Source organism: Bubalus kerabau, chromosome 7, assembly GCF_029407905.1.
Source record: "Bubalus kerabau isolate K-KA32 ecotype Philippines breed swamp buffalo chromosome 7, PCC_UOA_SB_1v2, whole genome shotgun sequence".
NCBI lineage: Eukaryota > Metazoa > Chordata > Mammalia > Artiodactyla > Bovidae > Bubalus > Bubalus kerabau.
The window spans coordinates 38,962,807-38,982,536 of record NC_073630.1 but is presented as its reverse complement, the minus strand read 5'-3'; the positions used below and the strand labels follow the sequence as shown (position 1 = coordinate 38,982,536).

General features: G+C 37.9%; 2 long non-coding RNA genes across 3 annotated transcripts in view; both read left to right on the top strand.

The window, feature by feature from the left end:
* LOC129657656 (uncharacterized) overlaps positions 1-19,730 on the top strand; it is a 107,077-nt gene that overhangs the window by 48,811 nt on the left and 38,536 nt on the right. The gene's annotated exons all lie outside the window — the stretch shown is intronic.
* On the top strand, positions 7,556-19,446 carry LOC129657657 (uncharacterized). Its single transcript, XR_008716955.1, has 4 exons — positions 7,556-8,266; positions 16,598-16,684; positions 18,025-18,117; positions 18,967-19,446. It is a non-coding gene; the product is annotated as an uncharacterized LOC129657657 (long non-coding RNA).

Sequence of the window (19,730 nt, the reverse complement as noted above, 5' to 3'; positions counted from 1 at the left end):
AAAGAGAGGAATTTAGTCACAGAATCTCAAGTGATAATTGTATGAATGGTCTTTGATGTTTGAGGTTTGTAGCACCAGAAAGTAGTCTTTTAGGTTAGAGCAGATTTGGAGCCTTAGTGACAGGAAAACTGTTCAAGCAGTAGATTCCTGCTTAACTAACAGTCTGATACTACTAGGAGATGATTGCTGAAAATGTTTAAATGAACGCTTATGTAAGTTAAAAAATGTAACTATTAAAAACAAAAGACTTACTGAGAATGCAGGGTTAGAGTATGTTAACAGCCATCATAAAAGGTAATAGTCCAAGAAACAAAAGGAAGAGCAATTCAGGCAAAACTAATGGTTCTTCTCACCTATATTCCATCTGAACATCTTGTGTCTGAATTGCACTTACTAAGAAAGGTAATAATAATCGTTTTGAATAAAATATCCTAGAATTGTACTGTGTTATAGCAACAGGAAAAGTGTAGCAATTATTCCACTTGGTAAGTATCTTTTTTTCATCTAAAATAGTAAATACATGTGCCAAGTGTGACACTGTAATATTTCACTAGGATTCAAACCTAAAGGCCAGATAATGCCCTTTAGTTTCTGCTGATAATGTGGTCTTCATGATCACTCTGTTCTTGTGGAACAGAGGTAACTCCACTTGAATCTTCATTTAAATATAAAGATCACACTCTATGGATGATGAGATATGCCATCTTAGAAAAGCTTGCCTTTTCATTTTGAGCTGTTTAGCAGGACAAGAGTCCCTTGCATAATTTTGTATATATTGTAGAAGATTTTGTAAATATCTTCTTTTAATGTGTGGCTTGTCTTTTCAATCTCTCAATGGTATTTTTGATGAACAGAACCTCACTATTTAAAAGGTTCTCAACTTTAATGACATTTAATACAGCATTATTTTCTTTATGATTAATGCTGTTTTGTATGCTAAGAAATTATTGCCTCCTCAAGGTAAAGGAAAAGAAAATGCTAATATGAATTCATAATTTTATCTGATATTTGTGTTGTTCAATCACTCAGTCAAGTCCAAGTCTTTGTGACCCAGTGGACTGCAGCACACCAGGCCTCCCTGTTCTTCACCATCTCCCAGAGCTTGTTCAAACTCATATCCATTGAGTTGGTGATGCCATCCAACCATTTGATATATGACATATCTGATATATGACATATAAGTTAAAGGTATTGTCATTTAATTAATCTTATTGAGACTACAATATTTCAATTTTATTAGAAACAAATTATTGATGCAATAAAAAGTCACAAATTCTGTAAGTTTAATGGCAGCAATAGGTATATCCTTAATTAAACATCTAATACAAATTACCAGACAAGGCAACGGCACCTACGCCAGTACCCTTGCCTGGAAAATCCCGTGGATGGAGGAGCCTGGTAGGCTGCAGTCCATGGGGTTGCGAAGAGTCGGACATGACTGAGCGACTTCACTTTCACTTTTCACTTTCATGCATTGGAGAAGGAAATGGCAACCCACTCCAGTGTTCTTGCCTGGAGAATCCCAGGGACAGGGGAGCCTGGTGGGCTGCCATCTGTGGGTCGCACAGGGTCGGACACGACTGAAGTGATTTAGCAGCAATACAAATTACTCTAAAATTTCTTATAAAACCTTCCATTTTTAGACTGATAAGTTTTATAAAGCTTTTAAATAAAGCAACTGAAAATGTACCTCACTGAGACTTCAAGTCATTTGTACAGGTGCCCTCCTGTGATATTTCATATGGTGTCTAGTTTTTCCTCTATACACTGGTTCTCTAAATACTTAGAGATAACTCGCATCTTCCCATGGAGATTTTGCTTTTAAAGGACATCATGTACTTAAGGAGGAGAGACCATGTGGTTTTGAAGTGAAGGAGGAAGAGAGCCAGCAGGCACTGAAGCCATGGACCTGGAGATTAGAAGGGATTTCAGGAATCTAGGTAGAACTCTGGGATTCATCTGACATGGGACCATATGAGCCCTGAGCATGAATGTTTGGAGAATGCTGTCTTGAGGGTTTCCCACTTTTAAGGAAGGGTCAAAGAGTTAGGGGAAATTAAGAATGTGGAATTATTGAATTCATATAAGATAATTTATAGGGAATAATATCAATGACTACAGAATCAATTGAATTAAGGTTTGACAAAAGGTCTTAATATTTGTTATTTTAAATTCATTGGTGTAGGTAAAAAATTTTAGGACCTAAAGGGACAAAAAATCATGTATTGGGAAGATTAAGGATAAAGTAGTATAATTAGTTTGGATAAAACCAAGTTTTCTTTTCAAAGGCAACTGAAAAACATTGAAGCTTGGACTATCTCAAGTGGTGATGTGAGGGCTGTTAGCTTACTAGTGAGAGATAAAAATGTTGAGATATGTTGTCATATTGAGAAAAAGTGATACTTAAATTCTAGAAAGAGATTCCAATGCTAAGAAGTGTTTTTATATTCACTTGAGGGTGCTGTCTACTTCATGGAAGATTGCCACTTTATATCTTGCTAATTATATGAGTAGTTACCCACAGAAACCTGAGCTAACTTTTGCAATAAATACTTCTAATTGTTCAGGCAATGCCTTGCTGTCTTTAGAGATCAGTTTGGCTGGAAGTTCCGTTAAGTATTCTCTGGACCTTTGAAAACATGAGTAAACAAGAGACAAAGTACTCCAGGAAAGGAAAAGATAATTGAAAGGAAGAGGTTCATGAAAATATGGGAGGGTATCTAGGACCCAGAAAGAGTAGAACTTAATCTTGGAAAGAAAAGAAACTTTAACTCAGAAAGAAAAAAATGAAAGCAAGAGAAGATGGAGCCAAGAAAGATATAGAGGTACTATCACTACAGTGACATTGCAATATACAAATGCATCAAACTAACATATCATATACCTTAAACTTTCACACTGTTACATGTCCAATATATTTCAATTAAAAGAAAAATAATTACAGAGATATATGTAAAGGCAAAGGGGAAAATGTAATTAACAATAACATCAATCTCCTGGTAGAGTAAGGAAGCTTGACGGTTGAGAGGAAATAAAGACTTAATTATCTTTAGTTTTGAGAAGAGTAAATAAAAATGTACAAATTTTGGTAGTCATTTTAAGGATCATAATAGTCATTATGATATGCTATAAATAGAAGGATTTAGGTGAAGCTTATATTACTGACTGAAACAAAGTGTGTTAACACCATGAACTTGTACAGAAAATATCAATGCACACACAAGTAGGAAGTAATAATAATATTATTCTGATTAAAACTGGGCCCTAGGAATGAAAGCATTCTATAGTCTGTCTGCTAACCTGAGTTAGGATTTTCTCTGAAACACAACCAATCCAAGACTGATTGTTGGTTGATGTATTCTAGAGAAGCCCAATTTTCCTCTCATCAGGAGCTATTACTGTCCCCTAAATATGGTGAAGTTTCTGGAAGGATTCCTCTTCTTGCCAGCCAATTCACTTACATTTGGAGACTTTCTGAAATGCCACCAATCCAGACTAAGAACCAGTCCTTCCAAGAGGTCTTAGTCTTCCTTAGCAAATATGGTGGTAATTCTTAAAACGTGGATCTCCTCTCTTTCTTACACACCCTACATCTAGAACTCTTTGCAAAGTCATTTGGTTTCCTAAGCTTCTAAACATTATATCTTTTCAAATTTACACTTTCCTCTTTCAGGAATCACTTAGGATAATTTTCATTCTTTTGCATTCTAGTTAGAGGATAACTTTCTGTAATTTAAAGAGTTTCTGAATGCTAGAAAGACTCTGGTTTATTTTATGTAGGCCTCTGTGATATCACCCAGAGAAGGCAATGGCATCCCACTCCAGTACTCTTGCCTGGAAAATCCCATGGACGGAGTAGCCTGGTGAGCTGCAGTCCATGGGGTCGCTGAGAGTCGGACACGGCTGAGCAACTTCACTTTCACTTTTCACTTTCATGCACTGGAGAAGGAAATGGCAACCCACTCCAGTGTTCTTGCCTGGATAATCCCAGGGACGGTGGAGCCTGGTGGGCTGCCGTCTATGGGGTTGCACAGAGTTAGATGCTACTGGAGCATCTTAGCAGCAGCAGCAGCAACTGTGATATCATGGAGTTGGTTTATAAGTTAAACCATTTTCTATCGTCAGTGAACTTTGGAAATCAGAATAATGTTGGCTAATATTTTTCTCAAATATAAAGGGATACAGCTTCCCTTCTCCTCAGATCTTAGTAGTAAGTGCTGGTTTTCCCTAGTTTTAATTTGCCATTCTGAACTCTGGCTGTCCCCATGCCTGTTGCAGAAGAGAGTCCCATCTCCACAGAGGAATGAGAAGTTTTGTCATATACTGTGCTACCTCCCAGACAGCATGACCCCAGGTAAATCTACATCTGGGATTCTAAGCACTTATTTAAATGTTTGTGGCTGTTTGCCAAGAATTCAATCTAGCATACAACAGACATTTATGGAGTGTGTACTGTAGCTCAAGATGAGCTGCTAGATGTGGAGGAGAGGATGCCAAACCAATCATTGCTTTCTTGGAATTAATAGGAAATAAGCTGGAGAATTTCAAATGGTGAGGTTGCAATAAAGATAATAAACAGGGTGATGGGATACAGAGTGGGAAGGAAATCAGATTTGGAAATTAGAGACCATTCTATGAAACTGCTGAAAGCTGAATGATCAGATGACAGCTCTGTGAATATCTTCAGCAGAGGGAAAGTGAGGGCCCTAATGTGGGGTCAGGTTGGTATGTCCTAAGAAAATGACGAGGCGAGTGTGTGTGGAGGACCATTGACAAAGGGTAAAGATATGAGAAGGTTAGATAGGTGAGCAGAACTAGTTCAAGCAGAGGATAAGAGACTGGGATTTTATTGGTGGTGTAACTGAATACTGCTATAGGACTTTGGGCAAGAAAGTTTTACAGTTTAATATTGATTGTAAGATAACCATTCTGGATATTATGCAGAGTATGAGTGAAATAGCTGATCCAGAATGATCAGTTAAGAGGCTCTGTCCATAGCCCAGATGAAAAATTATGGAGGATGCTGGTGGCAGAGATGATGAAAAATGGTAGATGCAGGATTTATTTCAGAGGTAGATTGACTGATGTGTTAATTGATTGGATACAGAGAATGAGCAAGAAGAGAGAACTCGAGGTTGATTCCTAGGATTTGGGATAAAGAAAGTAAGAGGATGATGGTGATATTTATGGGTTAAAACATATTCTTGGAGACAAGAATTCCAGGATGACTTTCTGATTATCCGAAGTCCTGAGTGTGATGACTCTGAAGCATTATTCTGGGATTCATCTCAGGACTTAGAGAGAACCCAATCCTCCAACCTCTCCATCATTTGGACAGCACCTACTTTCCTGTATTACATCCGTTTATCTTTTACGTGCCAAAGTGATTTCTATTTTTTTCAACTGAACCCTGATAGTGTGTGCCTGGAGAAAATCAAAAAGGATACTGTTTCATTGAAGATGGGGAGAAAAATATTTTGTGATAGAACTGTTGATTGTGTTGAATTCTGGAATGCAGTTGAGAAATCAAGCGAAATGAATCAAAAGAAGTGATCTTTGGATTTCATATGGAGTAATTGGTGCTGATGGTAACTACAGTTCAGAAGAATATTAAAGGGGAGCCCAAGTAGCTGACATTGAGGAGCAAAACTACAGGGGTACAAGAGGTCATGGAAAGATGCATTTGAATTGGAGATACTTTATGCACCAGTTACCTTGCTTTTGGCTGTAAGTGGCAGAAATTCCAATTCAAATTGGCTTAAACTCTAAAAGCAAAAATTGGAATGATTCATGTAATTGAAAACATCCAGAATTAAGGATTCCAACTGTATTTTTCTGCATCTCTCAGTTCTATAGTTCTTGACATTTTTCTTTATACTCGGTTTTAGCTTTTATTATAATAGCAAAATATCAGTAGTTCTGGCTTTCATGTCTTTAGAGCATGCAGACCAGAGTGGTAGGAAACAGAAGTCCTGCCATTCACTCTGATTGGATCAGCATAATCAATCACAATGTGCAGGGAAATTTCTAAATGGCCAGAGTCAGAGTTCCTGCCTCTGTCCAAATCAGTAGCTGTGTGTAGGGGAAGAACATTACTCGAGTTGCTTCCACCTTGAAGCTGAAGGTGAGGATCAGTCTCATCCAGCAGTTGGCTGATGGACAGTGCGGGGGTGGGGAAAGGAAAGGTCAAGTTCATAACCCAGCGCGTTGTCTCTGTGCAGCAGGAAAGAAGCCAGAGGAGATCAATAACAGAGTGAGAGGAGGGGTAATTTCACTTTGAGTGAGTAGGAGGGGGGCTCCAGAGCTAGCCTTGGAGAGGAGGAGGGTCACTTTCTTCACTGAGAAGGAAAAAGGAAGCCAGTGGCTGGGGCATAAAGCAGCTGGCTGCCTGTGGGAGGAAGGAGGAGATCCCACATAACATCTTCTATTTTCCCAGAAAAGTGAGAGACAAGATCATCAGTTGATGGAGAAGGATGCAGAGGCAGAGGAATGTCAATACAAGAGGGGAGGCGTGAAATCATCACTTTGGAAGGTGTGAAAGTGAAGTGTGGGGGCTCATGGGCTCTACAGAGGGAGTGAAGGACTGAGAACCACTAGCATATTCCTACATCTGTGTTGAAAGCTTACAGTTCTCCTAGACGCTTGTTGACAAACTTGAAGTGATCGTGTATGACCTCTCCCCACTCCCAATTTCTAGAGATTACTTTTCTTAAGAATTAAAAAGCATTTATCCTTTCCTCCCATTTACTGTCACTCCTCTGGTGTAAACCATCATCTTTGCACAGGGAGGTTATGGGGGCAGCCCCAGAAGAAATCTCCGGATCTTTAGATGCTGCCTTCCCTGATCCAGTCACGCTGCTGTCTGAACCATCATCCTTGAATACAGCTTCTGTCACGGTGTTTCCTTGTTCCCTGAATCTGTCTGCCTTTAGGTGACGTCTTTCTAGTATTTTTTTCCCCTCCACTTTCCAATATAGAAATTTCTCTTCCTGTCAATCTAGTCTTCTCCTTTGCTCAGGAACTTAATGTCAATTCCTTTCCACTGTTCTGTGTTTACATAGTTCCCATGCTAGAGAGTGCAAACCTGGCCTTTTCACTACATCAAATCAAACCCATCCTTTAGGATTCTGCTGTGGAACTTTCTGGCATGATGGAAATGTTCTGTAGCTACATAGCCACACGTTGTGAGTGAGGAACTTATATTTAAATTTTATTTTTACTTATATGTAAATTTAAATGTAAATAGTCAAGTATGTGGACACACAGCTTTAGGCCCTATGCCTTATCCCATTACTGCCTTGAAGCCGCTGAATCAGTTCAACCTTGACAGACATTCCCCCATATGGGAAGTCCTGTAGCTCTGGATGATCTATACAGCACAGCTGTACATTTAGTTCTAGATTTTCCTGCTTTCAAGTTTTCACACTTGTTTCTCCCTTTGTCTTATTTTTCTCTTTTACCTGCAACACAGCTCACAGCATAGCCTTCAATACATACTTGACCAAAGTTCTGAATTATTTATGTGTAAGAGGATGCTTCTTTCTTAGTAACACAAGATAGAAAACGAAAGATAAAAATGGATGATCACTCTGCTAGGACTTCCTTCTGGCAGGAAGGGAATTCAAAATGGCATCTTCTCGAGTTCCTTTCTTTCCCTTGGATGGCGCCTACTTTCCTTCCTGCCTGGCGAAATGAAAGCATCATGTTGCTGTATACTTTGCAAAGCAGTTTTCTGAAATATGGTACAATAGCAGTTTATCACTATTAAGAGAGTAGTATTTTAGCTGCTGCTCTGTGGTTGATATATTGTTAGTTTTACTAAGGAGTTACTCGTGTATAACCATTTTCCTTGAAGTTGTGGGACCATCCAGTTTCCACAGTTTACCAGTCTAATTTGTCCTATAGCAATGAAACCTAAAAGTCTCTTAATTTGACGACATTGGACTGTTTGAGTAGGAAGTAAACAGAGACTGATCTGTAGGGAGGTTAAATAGATGACTCAGTACTTCTGTACCTCCCTTCTCCTCCAGGGTTATTCAAATCCACTCACATAATCCATGGATTTTTCTGTGGTGATTAGCCCACAGGCATTTAGTTGACAGACATGTAGCTTTCTCCTTTTCCCTCCAATGGGAAGAGGGCCTTCACTTATGCAAATGGTGGCAGTCATGCTGGGGACCCACAGGACAGTGCCTGACACAATCCTATCGACAGAGATATAAATCCCTCCACTTGCCGGCCTTCCCTATTCATGAAGTTGCTTGCGGTCAGTATGTTTATTTGAATGTTAACACTAGCAAAAAGTATGCAAAATGTGAATGCCCAGCTTTTCAAAGGGGAGGAGTAAAAGCACAGGGCAGACAGACAGTTGAATTTGGTTCTGCTTTCTAGACAATGAAAGCCTAGGAACCAAATCAACTTGCCAATCCATTTTCCTGAAGAATAAAAATAGTCATTTCTGTTTGCTCCTGCCAGATCAGGCAACTTGATTTTCTAACACCATTTTTAGAAACTTAGATTTAAACTTTTAAACTTGGATGTAAGCTATATGAGTTTAAATACTCACTGTGACTAGCCCATATCAGTCTTGCCCTTAAGAATAAGATTTTTTTTTAAGACAGTAACTTAGTTTTAAGCTTTTATTTATTTATTTATTGGCAATGCCACGTGGCATGTGGAATCCTAACTTCTCAACCAGGGATTGAATCTGTGTCCCTTGCAGTGGAGGGGCCACATTCCAATCCCCTGGACTGCAGGGAAGTCAAGAATAAGATTTTTGACTTTCTCATTTGCCTTTTCATGGATATTTCCTTATTTCTCTCTATCTCTCTCATACACACACGCACACTCTATCAAGTAAATAATGGAATACACCATATGCCATATAGTAGCATTTGTGTAATGATAGCTAATGTGGTTAAATTCTGTTATTTCTAGTGACTAACCCTACTTGGCTGTGTTTGGATACCTCTGTATGATTTAAATGCTTTCACTTCTGTTACATCATGTAAATATGGGTGCAATGAAGCAATGATCACTCACTTAAATGCAAAATTTTTTTTGTCTTTTGGGGAATAAAAAAAGATACTTCAAGAATACTAAAACAAAAAAATGTTTATTTAAATCCTGAAAAAAATAAGGTGGAGGAGAAAACAGAGTAACAAAGAAAAAATGCTAAAAAGACAGTAGTTGAAGAGAAATCTGACATTTAAACTGAGGCCCCCACTGGTGCCCATGGCAACTCCTCTGACAACTTGGTTAAAAAAAAAAAAAAAAAGACAAAAAATCTATTCTCTTCTTTGCTTTCAAGGATAATCCTTGCTTTTTATTTTTTCTCCCTGGGAACCATGACAATTTTTTTTTTCTTTTTGGGGTCCATGCAGGAATTTCTTTTATTATAGACCCAATAAATAATGGAGGGTTAATGTCCTTTAGACAACTAGATGGGAAATTTGATCTTCCCAGAACACATTTTCATGCTTATATGTGATCTGAGTGCTGAGAAGCATAAGTGGGGTTGGTTGTTTTTATATTTAGGATTTATGCTATTTTACAATTCTCAAGTTGAATACAGTATTAAATACAATTCATGTAAGATGAGGAATGTATTTTAATTGTTCTGTTGAACCAGCGTGGGATAATCATTCTCTCTAAATTTGAATCAAGTTTCTATCTATTTTGTCATTTGGGTATCTGGAAATATTATTGCCCATGGCTAGATAAAAATAGTAAATAAACATTAAAGCTATGACATTCACCCTTTCTTTCAAATGTAATTTCCAAATTGAGAGTCATTTTTCAAAAGTTCTATCACAGAATCTGGATGTAATTCTAATTTTAGAGCTAATTCCTCATGAGTCTAAACACTGGGTGAGAACCATTGTTTTTAGGAAGAAGACACTGTTACTGCCTGACAGACCTTGCTGCTGTTTTACACATAATTTGCTCAAGATAGTTTTTCATTTTTTTTCTTAAAGTGGGGAATGAAAGGAATAGTTCCATTTCAACTGTCTGGTTTGCAAACCATAAGTCTGAATGCTAATATGTGCTTAAATATTTCTGTTGTTTTTGCTATTAAGATAAAAATGTTCATAAATAACAAAATTAGCATGGACTAAGAATACAGATGGACTTTTTTAATGTTTCTGAGAAAAATTTCCAAGAAGGTGTCATGTCTTTAAGTGTTACTTACTATTCATATGGTCCCATAATTTTGAAATCATTTCATGAAAAAATTGATAATCTTTTAACAGAAAGTTTACTGAGTACTTACTCAAAATGTGGTAATGTGCCAGGTAATGTGCCATTTGCATAAATTATTTCTTATCCCCTTGACACTTCTATAGGTAATATTTTATGCCCATCTTACAGGTGAAGAAAGATAATAAGAAACTTGTCCCGTGTCACATAATTCATATGCCACTGAGCTGGCATTCAAACCTAAGCCTATTTAAATCCAAATTCTAGTGCTGATATTTACCACTTCATGCAACACGTTGGAATCAGCAGCATAAATCTCATCTCTCTTCTTTGACAGATAAATTAAAGCAGACTGAAAATAGATTAAAAAGGCGGTTTCTTTCAAAAGTTCTTTTCCTCCACATTTTTTTTAAGGGGGTGGGTAATAGGCTTAGAGTACTTTTATTTCTGCCAAAGAATGAAATGGAAGTAATAGAAAGAAGAGGAGAGGGGAATCTAGAGCTCCGAGTTCATGCCTGAAGGACCTGCCTAAGCATGGAGTGAAGATGGCAGTTTTCTCCAGGAAAATGTCAGTGACCGAGTTGCTTCTTCATCTGTGATGTCAGTTGCACCCAACATTCTGTGGCAGAAATTTGAAAATTAGTCACAACCATGAAAACGAGGCTTTGAAAAGGGCTTCCCTCATGGCTCAGTCGGTAAAGAATCTGCCTGCAATACAGGAGACCCGGGTTTGATTCCTGGGTTGGGAGGATCCCTTGGAGAAGGTCATGGCAACCCACTCCGGTATTCTTGCCTGGAAAATCCCATGGACAGAGGAGCCCGATGGGCTACAGTCCATGGGGTTGCAAGAGTCGGAAATGACTTAGCGACTAAACCACCAGCCATGAAAAAGAGAAAGATGGAGTGTCATGAGAGTTTGAGCCCTGTAAACAGAACTAGTCTTAATGATTATACTTTTGTTTTAATGTGTGTGTGCTCAGTTGCTCAGTCGTGTCTGACTCTTTGTGACCCCATTGACTATAGCCTGCCAGGCTCCTCTGTCCAAGGAATTTTCCAGGCAAGATTACTGGAGTGGGTAGCCATTTCCTACTCCAGGGGATCTTCCTGACCCAGGGATTGGACCAGCATCTCTTGTGACTCCTACTTTTTAGTGAAATTCTAGATGTTCAACCTGGTTTTAGAAAAGGCAGAGGAACCACAGATCAAATTGCCAACATCTGCTGGATCATTGAAAAAGCAAGAGAGTTCCAGAAAAACATCTATTTCTGCTTTCTTGACTATGCCAAAGCCTTTGACTGTGTGGATCACAACAAACTGGAAAATTCTTCAAGAGATGGGAATACCAGACCACCTGAACTGCCTCTTGAGCAACTTATACACAGGTCAGGAAGCAACAGTTAGAACTGGACATGGAACAACTTTCCAAATAGGAAAAGGAGTACATCAAGGCTGTATATTGTCACCCTGCTTATTTAACTTATATGCAGAGTACATCATGAGAAACGCTGGGCTGGAAGAAACACAAGCTGGAATCAAGATTGCCGGGAGAAATACTAATAACCTCAGACATGCAGATGACACCACCCTTATGGCAGAAAGTGAAGAGGAACTAAAAAGCCTCTTGATGAAAGTGAAAGAGGAGAGTGAAAAATTTGGCCTAAAGCTCAACATTCAGAAAATGAAGATCATGGCATCTGGTCCCATCACTTCATGGGAAATAGATGGGGAAACAGTGGAAACAGTGGCAGACTTTATTTTTTGGAGCTCCAAAATCACTGCAGTTGGTGATTGCAGCCATGAAATTAAAAGACGCTTGCTTACTCCTTGGAAGGAAAGTTATGACCAACCTAGAAAGCATATTCAAAAGCAGAGACATTACTTTGCCAACAAAGGTTCGTCTAGTCAAGGCTGTGGTTTTTCCTGTGGTCATGTATGGATGTTAGAGTTGGACTGTGAAGAAAGCTGAGCGCCGAAGAACTGATGCTTTTGAACGTGGTGGAGAAGACTCTTGAGAGTCCCTTGGACTGCAAGGAGATCCAACCAGTTCATTCTAAGGGAGATCAGTCCTGGGTATTCATTGGAAGGACTGATTTTGAAGCTGAAACTCCAGTACTTAGGCCACCTCATGCGAAAAGTTGACTTATTTTAAAAGACTCTGATGCTGGGAGGGATTGGGAGCAGGAGGAGAAGGGGACGACAGAGGATGAGATGGTATCACCGACTCGGACATGAGTCTGGGTAAATTCTGGGAGTTGGTGATGGACAGGGAGGCCTGACATGCTGAGATTCAGTCAGACATGACTGAGCAACTGAACTGAACTGAACTGAATTATGTATATAATTATTAGATAATTATGTGTATATACACATATATATATAATGTAAAAACACAATGAAAAACAGTTATATATATAAATATATATATACCTGTATGCATATTTATATAAATGTTTATATTTATATGAATGTTTATATTTATATAAATGTTTATATTTATATAAATATTTAAGTAAGGGAAAGTTGCTCAGTCATGTCAGACTCTTTTGCGACCCCATGGACAATATACAGTTATGGAATTCTCCAGGCCAGAATACTGTAGTATTCTGGAGTATTCGAACCCCTGTTTCCTGCATTGCAGACAGATTCTTTACCAACTGAGATGTTTATATTTATGTAAATGTTGCATTTGAAACAGCCATAGAAACAGGCAGCTCAGCTCCTGGTTGACAGACAGCCTTGGCTTGGCCCTCTGTATTCCCTACTCCATTCCTGCTGAAACTGCCTGTTCTCTAGGTGTTCTCAACTGATAAGTGGACGCTCTGCAGGTACTAGTGCAGGTCTGTTCCTCCAGGACATGGGATTCCTCTAAGTCATGGCTTCAGTTCCGCATCAGCCTGGTGGAAACATTCTTAGGACTGCTCTGAGGCTCCTCCTAAACAGTCCTCCTTCTGAAGACTGCCTGTCTGCTCTACCTCCTCTTCTTTGTCCATGATAGGTTCTTCCTCTGCTAAATCTCTTCAGCATATAATTGCTTCTCCAAGGACTTGTGCTGATATGTGCTCAAGTAGTTCACCTGGAAGGCCAACCACTTATATTGAAGATGTGGTCATGTCTCAAAACACTACTCTCTCTACGTGTTGTCAGTGTTAGCTTAATGACCTAAAGAATTATATATATTTTATAACTAAAGATGTATCAATGAATTTGAATACATCTTCATCAGTATCTGTCTTTAAATAATTGTCTGTCTATAAAATTGAATTTTGTGTAAAGACTTTAAGATTTCTTAGACGAACATACAACAGAACTCTCAAAATTCTCTATAGATGATTTGTATAGTCAAAGATGGCCATAATGGACAAAATACAAGTTCTGGAATTAGTTCTAGAATTATTTGAACAATCTACTGAGATGTTCTCCATTTAAACTTCAGAGTCAATATTCCTTTTTGCCCAAGCATCACCTTAAGTGCCTTCCCTATTGGGAACCATATTTCTAATTAATCTAGTTTATACTCTTAATACTAGCCTGTTAGTCCAAAGTGTAATTTTTCTGCTAAATTCCTTTTAAATGGTATCCTTAAATCTAACGATCCTTTTCTACACTTATTGTTCTAAACTGTCACTACCTTTACCGCTAGCTAATTTTTCAACTAGTGTCTCTTCCTCTTGAAGGCCGAGGATAGAAAGACATAAATTTTCCCATCATGAGAAATTGGTGGGTTAAATTGTACATCAGCCAAGATAAGGCAGTATGTATAATTCTACAGCTGTATGTTTATAAGAGTTATACCAAAACATGATGGGTACTAAAGAGTGGTGTCTTTAAAGTTAACACTAACTGATAATTCTCGCTGTGCTGTTCACTGGTTTTATGACTTCAGGCAAGTTAATAATTCTTTAAGTCTTAGATTCTATTTGCAAATATCTACTGTTAATAGCACCTACTCAGAGAGTTGTGGTAATGGTTACATAATGATCATAGTTTATTTAAATAATTCTTATGCAGAGAAAGTCCTTGATATGTTATTATTATTATATGCTATAACTCATAATTTATAAAGATATAAATTAGGTTTTATCTGCTTCAGATTTTTAAAAATTGAAGTATAATTGATTTACAATGTTGTACTAATTTCTGCTGTTCAGCACAGTAGTTCAGTTCAGTTGGTCAGTTGTATCTGACTCTGTGACACCATGGACTGCAGCACGCCAGGCTTCCGTGTCCATCACCAACTCCTGGAGCTTACTCAAACTCATGTCCATTGAGTCTGTAATGCCATCTAACCATCTCATCCTCTGTCGTTCCCTTCTCCTCCTACCTTCAGTCTTTCCCAGCATCAGGGTCTTGTCCAATGATTCAGTTCTTTGCATTAGGAGGCACAAGTATTGGAGTTTCAGCTTCAGCATTAGTCCTTCCAATGAACACCCAGGACTGATTTCCTTTAGGATTAACTGGTTGGGTCTCCTTGCAGTCCAAGGGACTCTCAGGAATCTTCTCCAACACCACAGTTCAAAAACATCAATTCTTTGGTGCTCAGCCTTCTTTATAGTGCAACTCTCACATCCATATATGACTACTGGAAAACCCATAGCTTTAACTAGATGGATATTTATTGGCAAAATAATGTCTCTGCTTTTAAATATGCTGTCTAGGTTGATCATGCTTTTCTTCCAAGGAGTAAGCATCTTTTAATTTCATGGCTGCAGTCACCATCTGCAGTGATTTTGGAGCCCAAGAAAATAAAGTCTCTCACCATTTCCATTGTTTCCCCATCTATTTGCCATGAAGGTGACGAGACTGAATGCCATGATCTTAGTTTTTTGAATGTTGAGTTTTAACCAACTTTTTCAGTGTCTTCTTTCACCTTCATCAAGAGGCTCTTTAGTTATTCTTCACTTTCTGCCATAAGGGTGGTGTCATCTGCATATCTGTGGTTATTAATATTTCTCCTGGCAATCTTGATTCCAGCTTGTGCTTCATCCAGCCTGGCATTTTGCATGATGTACTCTGCACATAAGTTAAATAAGCAGGATGACAATATACAGCCTTGATATACTCCTTTCCCAATTTGGAACCAGTCTATTATTCCATATCCAGTTCTAACTGTTGCTTCTTGACCTGCTTATAGATTTCTCAGGAGGTAGGTAAGGTGGTCTGATATTCCAGTCTCTTTCGGAATTTGCCACGGTTTGTTGTGATCCACAGTCAAATCTTTTCATAGTCAATAAAGCAGGAGTAGATGTTTTTCTGGAACTCTCTTGCTTTTTTTATGACCCAATGGATGTTGACAATTTGAGTTCTGGTTCCTCTGCCTTCTCTAAATCCAGCTTGAACATCTGGAAGTTCACATTTTTTGTATTGTTGAAGCCTGGCTTGGAGAATTTTGAGCATTACTTTGCTAGCGTGTGAGATGAGTGCAATTGTGAGGTAGTTTGAACATTCTTTGGCATTGCCTTTATTTGGGATTGAAATGAAAACTGACCTTTTCCAGTCCTGTGACTACTGCTGAGTTTTCCAGATTTGTTGGGAAATTGAGTGCAGCACTTTGACATCATCATCTTTTAGGATTTTAAATAGCTCAGCTGGAATTCCATCACCTCCACTAGCTTTGTTTGTAGTGATGCTTCCTAAGGCCCATTTGACTTCACATTCCAGGATGTCTGGCTCTAGGTGAGTGATCACACCATCGTGGTTATCTGGGTCATTATCTTTTTTTGTACCGTTCTCTGTATTCTTGCCACCTCTTCTTACTATCTCCTGCTTTTGTTAAGAGGAGCTGGATGATGGTGGAGTACAAGGACATGTGCTCATCTTCTGTGAGAACTCCAAAACTGCAATTCGCTGCTGAACAACCATTGAACTGGAGAATGTTGGATCCCACCAAAAAAAGATACCCCATGTCCAAGGGCAAAGTAGAAGCCCTAGCAAGACAGTAGGAGGGGAAAATCGCATTTAGAATCAAACCCCTTACCCGCCAGAGATGCTTAGAGGACTCAAACAAACTTTGTGTGTACCGGAACCCAGAGACCCCCACAGAGACTGAGCACAGTGGTTCACTTATATGTATATATATATATATGAATTCTTTTTTAATATTATTTTCATTATGGATTGGCACAGGATATTGGATATAGTTTCCTGTGCAATAAGTAGGACCTTGTTATTTATCCATTCTTTCCGATCCAGATTTCTTTCTTTGAATACCCTTAAATAATAACACAACTGCTATAAATCAGTAAATTCAATAAACTAATTTGAAAATGTAAGTTTAACATGTTACTCCTTCAAGTTCTAGATTTACACTGAAGTTTTTCTTTTTTTGCTCTTGTTTATAAGTATATAAACCTGAAATGTATGTGCATTTAATTTATAAAATAAATTTCAACTATTTTAGTGAAAGAAGATGAACGAGTGCATTATAATATGGCAAACTGTTGGTCTGGAGGTTGTTCTACGGAAAAGTTAGGCTGAAGATGAGAAGGTACCTGGAATTCTCTAGTTCTCAAATCGACACATTGCAATTTCTTTCAGTAATTATTCTCATAGTGGAATTTGAGACTACTTAGTACTTCTCTTAAAATATTGAGAAATATAAGATTTGCCTCTCATTTGAATATTTTATGGCTTTTATAATGTACCTTTTCCTATTGCACTCAAATTTGGAGAGTTAAATGGTGACTAGAGTTGATAATACTGTATTGTATAATTGAAATTTGCCAAGGGAGTAGAACTTGTGTTCTCACCAAAAAATAGGAAACAAGTGAAGTGATGGATGTATCAAAGGTGGGAATCCTTTCATGGTGTATACATATATCAAAATTATGTACATTTTAAATATATTGAAATTTTGTCAATTATACCTCAAAAAATGCTGGAAAAAATTTGGAGAGCTAAGGTTCTAAATTTTCTCAAAGCAAATTCATTTTTAGATATCTGAAAAAAAAAAAAACAAAACACAAAAAACAAAAAACACCCAGAGACCAGCTTGATTTTGCAAAGCTTCCTGGGCACAGTATTTATGCCATTTGAGGATATACTAGGCTGAATGGAACTTCCACTGATTTATTTATTACACTTTGTGTAGGGGGCTAATGATGTCTTTTTATACCAGCCACAACAAAGGCATCCAAGTGCCTTCTCTTCTTTCAGCTTCCTTTCTGTTGGATAGCAAAGATGGGTGAAAAGAGGTTGAATTTTCAAGGGCAGTTTACAGCTTAGGTTCTCCCTTCCCATTTTGCTTTGAAGATCCCATTTCTTTTGCATAGTCCTATTCTCATCTCAATTTTCCCCCATTTTTTTCTTTCCATTTCCATTATTACCTCATATTTGGGATGGAAAATAAATCTGCAAGCAGAATCAGAATATTTCTGTGCTGTAGTCAGTCCAAAAGTTTTCCTGAGATTTTATTTTTACTTCTGTATGAATTGGAGTTGTCCTCAGGGTTCCAGTGAGAAAGCTAAAAGGAAGGGAATTGAACAGAAAATATAGGCATATTAACACTTTACTCTTTTTATTGTTTGTTATGGAAGTATTCAAACTTCATACAGAGTAAAGAACAATATAATACATTCTCGTATTGTCATCTCTTAGCCTCAACAGTCATCAACATGAATATTTTTTACTTCATTTATTTCCCTATACTTTATCTCTGTTTTTTATCCTGAAGTATTTTAAGGTAAAACCCAGACATCATACATTTCACCCATAAATAGTTCAGTAAATGTTTTAGTGGGTAAGGACTTTTGCTTCCATTGTTGATGTGTGTTAAGTTGCTTCAGTTGTGTTCAACTCTTTGCAATCCTATGAACTGTTGCCCACAAGGTTCCTGTGTCCATGGGATTCTCCAGGCAAGAATACTGGAATGGGTTGCCATGCCCTCCTCCAGGGGATCTTCCTGACCCAGGAACTGAACCGGTAACTCTATGTCTCCTGCATTGGAAGGCGGATTCCTTACCACTAGTGCCACCTGGGAATGCAAGTACCCAAAATGGGAAATAGTATAATACTCTTGCATACTCTGGTAACCTAGGGTAACTTGCTTTTTTTTTTCTATCATAATGATGTTAACATTTTGGGACTGCTTATCATGCTAACTGTACTGACTATTTATTTTTTTATTTTTATTTTTTTTTCTTAATTATTTTCTAATGTTTCCTTCTTTTTTTTAAATTTTATTTTATTTTTAAACTTTACATAATTGCATTAGTTTTGCCAAATATCAAAATGAATCCGCCACAGTTATACATGCACATGTATAACTGTACTGACTATTTAACGAGAAATCTTTTAGAGGATTTGAAATTCATACTGCTAAATCCCCTATAGGATAGATACAGCTTTCTTGTTTTCCAGTGATACATATTACAGTGGTGGTTCTAGCAAATGTAATAACGCTGGTATGAAATGCAGCACACAGCAGGCTTTCAGTTCTTAACTCCTAAGGGGATTGGTAAGTAGATCTTTAAAAAAAATCCTTCTAAATATTTGAAATTCAATAGGTGAAATATAAAAAAAAAAACAAGTAGGGCAGATTCTGTGCCCAGAGATACATGATTGCATTGGGAGGGTGAAGAGTTCTTGTTTTCCTCCTACAGGTGGGGCAGGAGAGCAGACTGAAAGTCAGTCCAGAGACCCATGTCACTATCTCACCTACTTTAGGCGCAGTTAGCACAGCGGACTAATTCGTAACAATTGTAGAAGTAGTCACTGATTGCACAGCAGAAGACACAAAAGAGATTTTGCTTTCTATGTTTTCTTTCTTAGATATCGACAGGATGTACTGGCGGGTCAGTAAATTGACTTTTGACCATTGTGCTCACTGCGGAAAGAGCTTTAGTACTTACAGCCTCTGCGCTGGCACGTGTCAACCACAGTGAAAGTGCTGGTATTTATGTGTCTGCTCAGAATCATGTCTTTTTTTTTTTTTTTTTTTTTTGAAGCCAAGGGTTTTGTCTGTTTTTGGTACATTTGTCTACTGAGTACCTTCTGTATGCATATGCTTTCATGGTTACTTCTTGATTTAACTCTTGATCTTAGATCTGACTTCCCTTCGTGTCTCTTTAAAGGATGATTGGGAGTCTATCCTATGGTTCTACTTTTCCTGTTACCTGTTGATAATTTGTTTAGTTGGCCATTAACAGTTATAGACCAGGTAGCATGTCTTTTTACTATTTTATTCATTCCAAATTCTACTCAAGGGTCTTTCTCACAAACCTGTTTAGAATAATAAAATCTGATGCAGGAGACATTCAACTGTTTATGAGGTGCTTATCTCTTTTGCTAAAATATTTCAGATAGGCCTTTGCTTTATAAACTCAGTAATGAGAAGCTTTTAAAAATAGTCTGTCGTGTTACTGAAAAACTCATTTTGCTAGAAAGTCATTGTTTTTGTTGTATAAAATTCTGCCTCTCTGTTTAGCTTATACCCATTCATGCTTGCCATGGGAAAACCCCTCAGACATCAGAAGGCATTTATAGCATTAATTTCTTAACTCAAATCCAGACTAGAACTCCCACTAACTTTAGTT